The sequence below is a fragment of the Ursus americanus genome, chromosome 14 (assembly GCF_024610735.1).
Source record: "Ursus americanus isolate L20-20 chromosome 14, mUrsAme1.1.p, whole genome shotgun sequence".
NCBI lineage: Eukaryota > Metazoa > Chordata > Mammalia > Carnivora > Ursidae > Ursus > Ursus americanus.
Window position 1 is genome coordinate 9,926,903 of NC_142140.1, and position 12,199 is coordinate 9,939,101.

Genomic DNA, 12,199 nt, shown 5'->3' on the forward strand with positions numbered 1-12,199 from the left:
AGAGTTTGGTTCTTGCTGAGTGGTTAATACCTCTGTGGGTCTTGCTGAGATGTGACAGAAATGTCATCTTCCGAGCACAGTGAGTGGCTGGGGAGAGGGCAGCTCCAAAGATTTTTTGAAAAAGGAGGATTCTCTGACTCCGGGATTTGGGACCTTCAGACAGCACTGTGACTGTGATATCTCTGGGGTTTTAGTATGTTTTGATCTCCGAGACCCTATAAAGCATCTTGAAATGGGCAGTTGCCTACTTGGCGTTTTTTTCAGAGTTGCCAGAAAACTCCCCTTGCCCCTCCACAGATCCCCCCTCTTTGGCTGAATCTGTAATTCTCATCTTCATTCTTGTAACTCAGGGCTTTGGAGCCAGTGACAATGCATGTGTGCCTGGCTTTTGACAGAAAGCTATTTACTGGTCCTTTACTGTAGAGTAAATGTGCTTCAGAACAGTCCTCCCTTCAGTTAACCTTCAGTTTGAAAGTGTGTATTGAGTTGTGCCAGGTACCAGGTTAGGCAGCTGGGAAAATGTGGAAAGCCAAACAGATATGGCTCCTGACTTGGTAGAACTTTTCTATTTTAATGGCTCTCAATTTTTTTAAACTGGGGTTGCCAGACTCGCGCCCTTGGTTCAAATCCAGAGGGCTGCGTTTTTTGTTGTTGTTGTTTTTGTTTTGGGGGTTTTTTTGTAAATGAAGTTTTACTGGAACATAGCCACACAGCCCTTCATTTATGTTTTTTTTTTTTTTTTTTTTTTTATGGCTGTTTTTGAACTACAATCGCAGAGTTCAGGTTGTCATGGAAGAATCACATAACCTGCAAAGCCTAAAATATTTATAGAATATTTGACCATTTCTAGAAAAATCTTGCCCATTCCTGTTTTAAAATTCTAGGTATTAGAGCTCCATTCTGAGATATTTTAAATCAGTAGATCCACAGGTGTGTGCCTGCAGGCATGCGCAGACCTCTGCTGTACCCACTTTCCCATGAAGGGTCTCTCTTAGCTCTACACGTGTGCCTTTGGTTATTTCTTTAGCACTCTCTCCTCCTGGCCTCTTCTTTCTTGGGCAGGTGCGGATGTTCCAGCCGCCACAGCATCTGCCCTCTGCAGTTCTGCATTGTCATTTCATCTCGAAGCTTTTTCCTCCCTCCTGATATTAACTGTTCTTTGACAATGCCCCAGAAATCTACATCTTCAATGCTCGTTTGTCTCCTTGATTCCTCCCTATATTTCCCATTGCCTGGCTCACAGGGCTCTCTTAGCTCAAACTTCCTATGTCTGAAACCAAATTCATCATCATTTCCTCCAAGCCAGCTCAGCCTCTGGACCTGGCAATTTTCTGTTATTGGGAATATCAGTCCTCCTCTCTGACATCTAAGTCATTAACGATAATGGTCATATTTCTTTCAAATTTTACCTCTTGGTCCTAAAAAGCAAATCTTGCTGAAATCAGGACCTAAGGACAAATAACAAAGGGTGGAGGTTTATGAAAAGTTCACAAAGCTTACCTGATGTAGAGACTTTCTTATTTTCCTATGGGAGAACTAAGTAAAGGAAAGAAATTAACCACGACCAGGTAACTGCAATGAGCCAGGGACTGTGCCAGCCACCTTTCTATGTAACGTACATAACACTCTCAGTAATGCTGTAAGTATTTCTATCCTCATTTTATAGATGAGAAAGCTGAGTCTCACAGAATATCCTTGCCAAATGTCACACAGCTAGTACATGGTGGTACTGGTAGCTAGATCTAAGTTTTGGATATGATTTTCCATCTTCTTAAGGTATAGCAAACCCAGCTTCTACTCCTGAAAAATACCTTGGGATTTTATTGAATTGATGTTTGCTAAATTTTCTTTTTTTAATGTATATCAATCAAAACTGACTATGGTATATTCAAGTAAGATTGAGTATAGTTTTCAGTATCTGTCCCTCTCTTGGTCCTCACTAAAAGGTGGTAATAATGATGATAATGGTAATAACAGTTGACACTTAGGGAATGATACACTGTGCCATGTGCCCTACCTATTACATCACATGGATGTTTGATTTTTGTCTTCACTTCTACCCTGTCATCCTGACTCTCGTTATCTCCACTCGATATATAAGGACACTGAAGCATAGAGATATTTAATAACTTGCATATAGTCACACAGCTAGTAAGTGGTTCACACACAGGCAGTCAGACTGCAAAGTTCTTAAGCTTGTTGTCTGTAACCAATGGCATGTTGTTATATGTTTACCAACTAGCACTATTTTGTGTGATGGTGGAGAGGTGGGGAATTTGTAGCACTTTCCAATTTCTGTGGTATAAATATCCCCAATCTGGCTGATTTCAAACTATATCGCTCTGTTGCATTACTGCCTCGCAGTATACTTGCCTCATGGTGTATGAGAAAATTTAGCAATGAACTCTTGTGATCCTGTGTTGAACTGCTCTGCACAGAACCAGATATAGGTACTTTAATGAATTAGGGAAATTCATTCATTATGGCAAAAATGTTGAAATATTGGTGAGACAGAACATGCTTCAGTGCCAAGAGGTTGGAGTGGATAAGAATAATGTGAACTAGGGATGCTTAATCTTGCAGTGAATGGTGGGAGACATTTCAAGACATTGAGATGGTATCTCAGATGCAAAATCATGAGCAAATGGGAAATGTTTGGGAGGTGGTGAGATCACATTGACCCATCTGGAACAGAGAGTAGTTTGGGAAGAAGTGTCTAGAGAAGAGCCCTTTTAACATTGCACATCCACCCTTTTAGTGGGTGGATGGTGGATATCTCCAGCCCCTGGTTTGGACTTTGGAGGAAATAGTGCCCCTGACACCCAAGACAGTACCCAGGAATACTGGCATTTAATGTTTTTCTGTAGATCATTCTGGGTACTGATATTTGTAACATTGTTTTCAACCAAAATCCTCATTACAGTAGGGTGGCTTTTTATAAAGATTTGAATGATACACATTAGAAATTAGCTTAATCCAAAAAAAATTTAAAAGACTCAATGCCCCAAGTTTGAAATAAGATATATCCCAAAATTTTAAAAAATGCAGTCTCAAAACTTCAAAGCTGTCAACCCACAGAAAGTGTAACCATGTTAATGTTCATATCTTGTGGGCACACCACTTGAGCTGTTGAAATAGAAAGAACTCATTCCCCTTTGTTGCAATTGTGTATCCTGTACTATGGTTTTGTGCACTGAATATTCTGCAAATGATGTGATGCTTAGGTTATAACAGCAGTGACTTTTAAAATACAATGGTCTTTATCATATAGAATAACTTTGTCATCTATATGGTGTTATTAATCTGAGCAGTAGAAAATATATTCATCGAATTTGTAACCCAGGTCTAGAAGTTGATTTGATAGTCAGTAATGATATGCAATGGTGTTGCTAGAGGACCAAACATACTGCATAACATGAGAGGTAATGCTAAAACAAAACAAAACAAAACCGGAATTAGAAAAATATGATAAAATTGTTGCAGATTTATACTCTGGAAAAATAAATGTAATCCTTCCCTATTTCAGTGAAGTATGATTATGATGATGATGACTAAGTTATGTAATAACAAAATTTAATTTTGAAAAAGAGAGTTATGGATTAGGTGAAGCCCTAGGGATGCCTGCCTCCCATATGTGCCCACCATGTGCATTTGAGTATTGGATTCCAGTGTTCCTCTAACAGATACCACTCTGTTAGTGATTTTGCCATCTTTTCCCCAGGTTTCTTTTCTGCAGGATAAGGATGAGGAGCTTGTAAGTGTGTACCTCTATATCACTCGCAAGTAAAATGCAGATGTCTATAATGGAAATGTCTGTGGACTTGGCCCATTCATTTGCCACCTAAAATATCTTTCTTGCGTAGATCATCTGATATAAAACTGTCTATAATGTGATGTAGGAAAGATGGGGTCTGAAGCTGAGGATCAAGAAAGAATTCTTGAGACACCTTTGGTGCAAAAAGGTGATTTTTATTAAAGCAGAGGGATAGGACCCATGGGCAGAAAGAGCTGCACCAGGGTCATGAGGAGTGGCCCATTATATACTTACAAGTTGGGAAGGGATTAAGGATAGCATAAATCTCTAAGGAATTTTGGAAGCAAGGTTTCCAGGACCTTGAGGGGGCTGGCTATTGTTGAGAAAAGGTCATTTATTACCGTCTAATAAAACCTTAGTCATGAGACCCTTCAGATGTATATTGGTGGGCCATATGCTGGGGGATGGGTGCCAACATGTATCTTGGGGGGTTTAGAGATAAAGAAAGTTTTCAAAGGAATTTTTATATGTTAAATTGCGCTTACAGGATCCTGGGGGGGGGGGGGAGGGACGGGTGGATTGCCTTTTGCCCTTAGCAAAGTGTCAACAGTGAGGCAGTTGAGTCCCTAGAGAAATGTCACTCTGCCTGTTTCAACGACTTGTCAGTGGGCTGTAGGTAGTAAGGAAATTTAATAATTTTTCTTCTGCCTTTGTTTCCTATATCACATTGGGCCAGAGAAGAGCTGGGCTTCACACACACAGTTTGTAAGCACCTGCTGATTAGTCCATGGCTCATTCACCCAATAGTGCTTCATTCTGGGAAGAGATCACTGGATAGCAGGGCATTGTAAAGCATTCTCTCCCTCATGCAATTCCTGGCACTCTTTAACTCTTAAAGATCCTGGCCTGTTAAAAAACATAAAATCCAAGGAAACACCATTTCCCCAGACTGAGTGATAGCCTTTTTGAGGGCAAGTTTCCTGTCACTTGTACATCTTTGGATCGGTCCAGAATGTAGCATCGTACTTCCTCAAACACTGACTACCTGGTGCTTTTCTCTATTAGATGTAATTTCCAAGAGAGAAGAGAAATGCCTACTGGTGTTTTTACTCCTTCGCTTAAAAAACAAAACAAAACAAAAACCTGTTCCTTTAATAAGCATCTGAATGAAAGGGTGCTGCCTCACTCAGTCACTAACCATGCAGCATGATATAGACATCTGAACTCTTAGACCTGTTTGCTCATTTGTAAAATAAGGTGGTGAGACTAGATATTGCATCAGAGGAAAGTTGGTCTCTCGAGATGCCCTCTGGAGCTCCATCTGCCCAACATTTTCATGAGCCATGAGGATGCGGAAGGCATACTGATCAACATTGCAGAGGACTTGGAGCTGGAAGGCATGGTTACTGTTTGATTGACAAAGCTGTAGACAAAAAGATTGTGGCAGCTTGGAACAATGGGCTACATTCCAAAGGTAAATTTTTCCTCTGAATGGAAAGCTGTCTATAATGATGTAATACAAGACTGCAGCTTCAAAACAGTACCTCTAAGTAAGACTTTGGGGAAGTAGGCTACAAGGTTGTGTATGATATGGCTTCTATAAAAAAGCTTAACTTTTGTGAGCACAGATCAAGGACATGGAGTATGTTCAGATCAAGTCAGTTAATCTCACTGAGACAGGGCTTCATCTCTAAGGTAAGGATCGTCATAATAAGTACAGTTCAGAAATGTCTCCTATGAATCTTAAGCACTGTGCTAGGTGCTTTGCCAGGCACATCTCAGTAATCTTCATAAAAGCTCAGTGAGAGGTAAGTATTAATAGAATGCCTGTTTTATAGATGAAGAAACTGCAACATAGATTACATAGATCATTGTCCAAGGCCTCACAGGTAGGCACAGGTAGAGCCAAATCCAGCTCCTTCTGACCTCAAAGCCCAAGCTATGAAGCACTATTTTCTATTGCTTCCCTCCATAACGTTTAAGGGGCACAGGGCTGATTGTGCCCACATAAATCCTAGCACAGTGCCTTGTGTGAAGACATACAGTAAATGCTAATATCCTTCCCTTTTGCTTCTTTCTTTTTCCTGCCGTCCTGTGCCTTAATGGCTGAGCCCCAACCCAGCATATAATTATAGGGGTTATGCTGAGACTTCAAGGGTAGACCCTCCTCATAGAGGAATAATTGTTCCGTGACTTTGCCTGCCTACCTTTATTCTCCTTCCTTTGTCCCATATACGTCTTTTACACCCAGCTGCAGCGGAAGCCATTTAATTGTTCACTTCAGCCTCCTTCATACTCAGGGCTTGCTGAGGTGTTCGGAAGGCTTGAATTTGGGTCACTAAAAACACTCCCTGGAGAAGGCTAAAACCTCTCTGCTAATAGACAAGTAAACAACCTAAAGAGAAAATAATTCATTTTTAATGCCATAGCAGAGACTCGGGTTGAGCCATCAGCAGCATTCATGTCCATGCAGAGGAGATCTGCTTGGGTCTGAGGGGCATGGGTCCTTTCAAGGATTTGTGGCGCTACTTATTTTATAGAATTGACAAGACTGGTTTTGTCAAAAGCCTGTGTTGCCCAAACGGCTGAAACACACATAGGTATCAGCAGCTTGATTCTCCCCAGAGAGGCGGAAATCTCACTTTCTACTTACTCTTGCGTTAAGAAAAGTCGCAGTCACAGATTGGGTCCGAATCCTGAATCAGTAGTGTTGACCCTAACAGAAGTGAGTGAGTATTGGAGGTGTGTCTACACAACAGCCCCTCCCTGATGGAAACAGTAGAGCCAAACCACTACAAGAAATGACCTTTCTCCAGTAGCAGTGGGTTTGCCTTCACCAATAGCCCCCAAGGTTATTCTCCGGATTAGAACCTGGGGGTATATCAGTTGGAATCCCTTGGAAGACTGTGAGTTCTATGACTTGCCAGCCCAGAGGGTGAAAAAAATAATCTTATTCCCAAACATGGAAAACAAAACAAAGCAAAAAACCCTTACTGAAATTCACATACAATGAAAATGAAGTTTGAAAAAAATGAAAAATAAGCTCAAGGTAAAACAAACAACGATGCCATTATATGTACAGTTGACCCTTGAACAACACGGGTTTGAACCGCATGTGTCCACTTACACGTAGGGTTTTACGGTGGGCTGCTGTGAATATATTATCTCTTCCTTATGATTTTCCTAATAACTTTTCCTTAGCTTACTTCATTATAAGAATACAGCATATAATACGTACAAAATACATGTTAATCGACTTGCTATCAGTAAGACTTCTGGTCAACAGTAGGCTAGCAGTAGTTAAGTTTTGGAGAGTCACAGTTTAGATGCAGATTTTCGACTCTGCAGGAAGCTGGTGCCCCTAACCCCCGCATTGTTCAAGGGTCAACTGTCTATTAAAAAGATGAGAGAGAAGAATACTGCAAACTCTTAGCAAGGGTTTTCCTTATGTTCAGAGATGATACATAGCTGAATTTTTCCCCCTTATTTTTATTTTCTGAATTTCTTACAATAAACAGAATCTCTTTTATCACCACAAAGCACAAATGTAGTTTGAAAAAAACTTTACAGTGTGACAGCAATGAGACAGTTCAGGGTATGTCTGCCTGCATAGGGCCAGGGATGTGGCCACAAAAGACACAGGTGAATTAGATGTCTGCTGTACCCCATCTCTGACCCAGCACTGTCCTTCGAGCAGGAGCAAGATGTTGCAAGGATGGATGTGGTTGCATATGCAATGTCACTTGCCAAGAGATATTTAGGAGTCAAATTTTCTTTTTCTTTTCTTTTTTTTTCGGGGGCGGGGGATTCTATGGAGGATATAAAATATGGCCAAGGAAATTTATTAACATTGACCCTGCTTTTTGGAGACAAATCATGGAACTTTTTAAGGAAGAGTGCTAGTTTTGAAAGAGATAAACTAACATTTATTTTATAGTATCTGTAGTTTGCACGATGGTAGACATGTGTGGCTGAGGTTTTGCTGCCAATATAAATGAATGTTTAACAAACGTGTTAAATCTTCATGCTGCTCTACTCTAATTCTCGGTATGTGGATTGCCAAAAACAGAGACCCTTCTTGTGGCTTCTCATAATGGATTTGAGAAGTCAAACAAACCTGAAGAAAATGGTGTCACAGTAGAACAGTTGCCGTACGGGAGTTGTGCACAAGGAAGGGGAGTTGGAATTGGCGTTTAGTAGGTCGCCGAGCAGTGTAAACTATGCTCTCTCACTTATCTCTCAGCTTGGTTAACTAGTAACAGTATTTTCATATTATGGAATACAACGGGAAAGAGCTTCCTACCAGCCAGGCACTGCATGAATTGTCTATTACCCTCCCCCATAAAAGCCGGGGAGGGGGTGTCTCGCGCTTTTCTGTCCTCATTTTATGGCTGAGGAAATTGGGCACAAAAACATTTAGGCATTTGCTTAAAGTCCCCAGCTGGTAGGTGGTGAAACTGGGACTCTAATCCAGGTCTTTGTCCAGAGTCTACTATGGTCCCTGTGCATCTCCCTCTGAGTGGAGAAATGAAGTTTCTAGATAAGTGGCCATGGCCAGCCTCTGGGAGGGTAGACCTGCTCCAGGACCTGGTGTTTATCCTTCTAAATTCAGTCTGGCGAAACAAAGAGAGTGAACCATGAACCCTCTTTATCCTTTGACACATAGGCCTTCTGGAATGTTTGCAGTTGGGAGAAAAAAGAATGCATCTGTTAGAAACTGTTAATTCCTGAAATTATTTTTATTTTTAGCTTTATTAGGTTTTGTAAATAGACCAGACAATAAAAGGGGAAAAAAAGAAAATCTAACTTTTTTTTTTTCTTTTGGTTCTAAGTGAGAGTAAATCTTGCCATTAGCAGCTGATAAAGCATCCCAGGTTTGTGTCCTAATTCACTGACAGGGAATCAATGTCCTTATGTTCTTATTCATGAGCTGTTAGCTGCCTTTTGGAAGGTCCCCAGCACATAAGTCCTCAGAAAGTGGCACTTGCCTTCCTTTTCTTCAGTGACCTGTCTACGGCCTGTCATGTGACCTTCAGGCTTCTTGGCATGGAGTTCATGCAGTCTGCCCCAAATCCTTTGCCACCTTGATTCTAATTTCTCCCACCCTGTGCCTTATACCCTTGCCTCCAAGGAAGCTTTCCTTGGGAAGTTTTCTTGTAAGGATTGCTTAATATACTGACAAAATCTCACCTCTGAATCACGAAGGTGTTGGTGAATATATTTAAGGTGAGGGGCTAAAAAGTTTGTATTATGTTAGAGAAAAACAACTCTCAAAATTGTGCATTCACGGTGGTGTTGACAGGATAGAAATGTACATGCAGACCACCAGAGATGATGAACCCAGGGAGACAAAGGTAACCACGGTGGTGAGATTCATTATTTATTATTTAAGTATTATCATTATTATTTATGTATAAAAAACCCTGTCGTTTTATAATATTCCTTAGGGGCACTTCTATGCATATTTCTTTTTAACCGGCAGCATTAGTCGTTGCTTCCTCTAGTGGACCCCAGACCTTTTCGCCCGCCTGGCATTCATTTCTCCTTCTCGTAAGAACATCTCTCTTTGCCTTTGTGTGCGGTCCTTTCCTACACTAATTCCATGAGGAGGACCCGCCTCGCTGTGGTCCCGGGACGGGTTTCTGACTTAGTCCCAGCCCCAGTCAGTGTATGGACTCCCTTGGCTTCTGTGTTCGGTTCAAGGATATCATGTAATTCAAGTGCGTTTGGCAAGATTGAGTTCTAACAGTTTCCTTGAAACAGCTGGGAAAGGGAAGCTCCATTTTCTCATAGACTCTTTTTTTTTTTCCCCTCCCTCAGACACTTTTAAACTTGTAAATACATAAGCCAGAAGCAATCCGTCATCTATCTTCTGACTTCCCCTACAAGAAAGCGGTAAGGAAGGACTCCTAATTGATCTAAAGAATGACCTCGGACTGTGAGTATATAAGCCTTTACAATTCATGTTGTTCAATCTTATAAGACAAGCAGATCTAATTTGATGGGCAAGAGCTACTGTAGCCTTGTTCATTACCTCCAAAAAATTCGACCAGGTATCCACATTGAACATGAAGGTGGGAAGTCTGTGGTTGGACTGGGATTAATGATGTTTTCCCCAGTTGGTGGGGCAGTTCCTTCAGACTTGATGGTTCTGCCAAGTGTGGCTCTATGTTCTTCATGGCAACTGGCAGTTTGTTTCCTGCTGAGTAAATGAGGCTGTCTACTTTGACTGTAGACTATTTTCTTTGTGCTGCAAGCAGAGGCCTATCATATCTCAGGAAACAGAGATCCTAGTTTCTCGTAGTCTCACCAGCCCCTTGAAGTTAGTTGTTCAACCCCACAGTATTTGTTTCTTTACTGTAAAAAGGACAGGATAACGTTTCATGGCTTTTAGGATCCCTTCCTGCTTTAGTACTCTGTGAGTCTATAAATATGCACTGATTTCCCTGGAGCTGTGCAGCAGAGGGTGCATGTGTGGGGGATTGTTACAGCACGGGAACTCACTTTACCACAGTGCGGTCTTAAGACTCAATGACTCCATGTTCGTGTTTCACAGTGTGGGTAGATTATGAGGACACAGATCCAGTGCTGGTCAGGGGACATCAGGTTTCGGTTTGCTTGCAATCCACTCTGACCTCTGAATTTTTCTCTAACCTGACCCACCGATTCAAAGCTGATTTGGTTGTCGTCCAGCGTGGCTCATTTTGATTTGCAAAATTTAGTCTCTTTTGGTGTATCTGGGAAGCATCGTTTTGACCGATTATTCAGGATTACTGAATACTTTTAAATACAATTTTGTTGTCTAAGCCAATACTTAAGAAAATATTGAGGGACCAGTTTTTTGTCTGTTTTAATTTTCGATCTATTATGGACCTAGACTTAGGAAATCATGGCTTGGATGCTGTGGCAGTTCCAGATGGTGATGTATCTTTCTAAATGTGTGGTCTCATTTTGTACATTTTCTGTTTGTGGGTCTGTTTCTGAATTTTCTAATTCTGTTCTGCTGGTCTATTTGTCTAGCCCTGTGCTGATACTACAGTGTCTTAATTACTATGGTTTTATGATGAGTGTTTTTTTTTTTAAAGATTTTATTTATTTATTCGACAGAGATAGAGGCAGCCAGCGAGAGAGGGAACACAAGCAGGGGGAGTGGGAGAGGAAGAAGCAGGCTCATAGCGGAGGAGCCTGATGTGGGGCTCGATCCCATAACGCCAGGATCACGCCCTGAGCCGAAGGCAGCTGCTTAACCGCTGTGCCACCCAGGCGCCCCTATGATGACTGTTAATATCAGCTAAGATGACCCCCATCTCCTCTGAGCCAACCTTTTCAGAAGTACCATGGCTATTCTTGGCCCTTTGTTATTCCTTGTAAAATGTAGAATTAGTATGTAAAGTTTCACGAAGAATTTCATTTGCTTATCAATTTAGGGAGAGTTTTTATCTTTCCAATAATGTGTCTTCTTATCTATGAACATGGTTTATTTTACAAATTTTTTAACCTTTCCTCCAAAAAATTATTGTATATATTTTATATTTATTTCTAGGTATTTACTAATTTATTACTATTGCAAATGATGCATTTAAAAATGTTAGAAAATATGATTTCTAACATTTTGTGCCTGTTTTATTAATAAGCAATTGATTTTGGTATATTTTTTATAATATTTTTTTATTATGTTAGTCACTATACAGTACATCCCTAGTTTTTGATGTAAAGTTCCATGATTCATTGCTTGCGTATAACACCCAGTGCACCATGGGTATTAAGGAGGGCATGTATTGCATCCTTAGATTCTTTTTTTTATAATAATATTTTTATGTATTAATTTATATCCAGCATCCCTGCCAAACTCATTCTTTAAATGAAATAATTTTCCATGATTTTTTATACAGTTATGATTTGTGAATAATAACAATGTGTTTCTTTCCAATCCGTTTATCTATTATTTATTTTATCTTATTGCAAGTATATTAAAGGATTATATTAGTTTCTTACAGGTGCCATAACAAATTACCACATTCTGAATGGCTTAAAAAAACAGGACTTTATTTTCCCACCAACCAGAGACTAGGAGTCTTTGAGTGTCAGTAGGGTCTCCCTCTGAAGACTCTAGGGAGGAAGGCTTCCTTGCGTCTTCTAGCATTTGGTGGCCTTAGCACACCTTGCCTGGTGGCAGCATAATTCCGATCTTTGCTCTTGTCTTCACTTGGCTTTCTTTGTGTGTCTTTCTGTGTTAACTCCTCTTGTAAGGATACCAGGCATTGGATTTGGGGAACAGTAAATCCAGGATGATTTCTTCTCAAGGTACTTAACTAATTACATCTATAAAGACCCTATTCTCATAGGAGGTCACATTCTGAGATTCTAAGTGGAAATGAATTTTGAGGAGACACTATCCAATCCACTATCAAGCCTTCACTAGGATAAAGAATTGAAATGGTAGTG

At 40.5% G+C, this 12,199-nt stretch overlaps 1 long non-coding RNA gene across 1 annotated transcript in view; it reads left to right on the top strand.

Annotated features, from left to right (window-relative positions):
• The first annotated feature begins 9,335 nt into the window (after positions 1-9,335).
• LOC148108910 (uncharacterized) overlaps positions 9,336-12,199 on the top strand; it is a 189,357-nt gene continuing 186,493 nt past the window's right edge. Inside the window, exons 1-2 of the long non-coding RNA XR_015726625.1 lie at positions 9,336-9,474; positions 9,575-9,692. This is a non-coding gene — a long non-coding RNA (uncharacterized LOC148108910). The remainder of the gene's footprint in view (positions 9,475-9,574; positions 9,693-12,199) is intronic.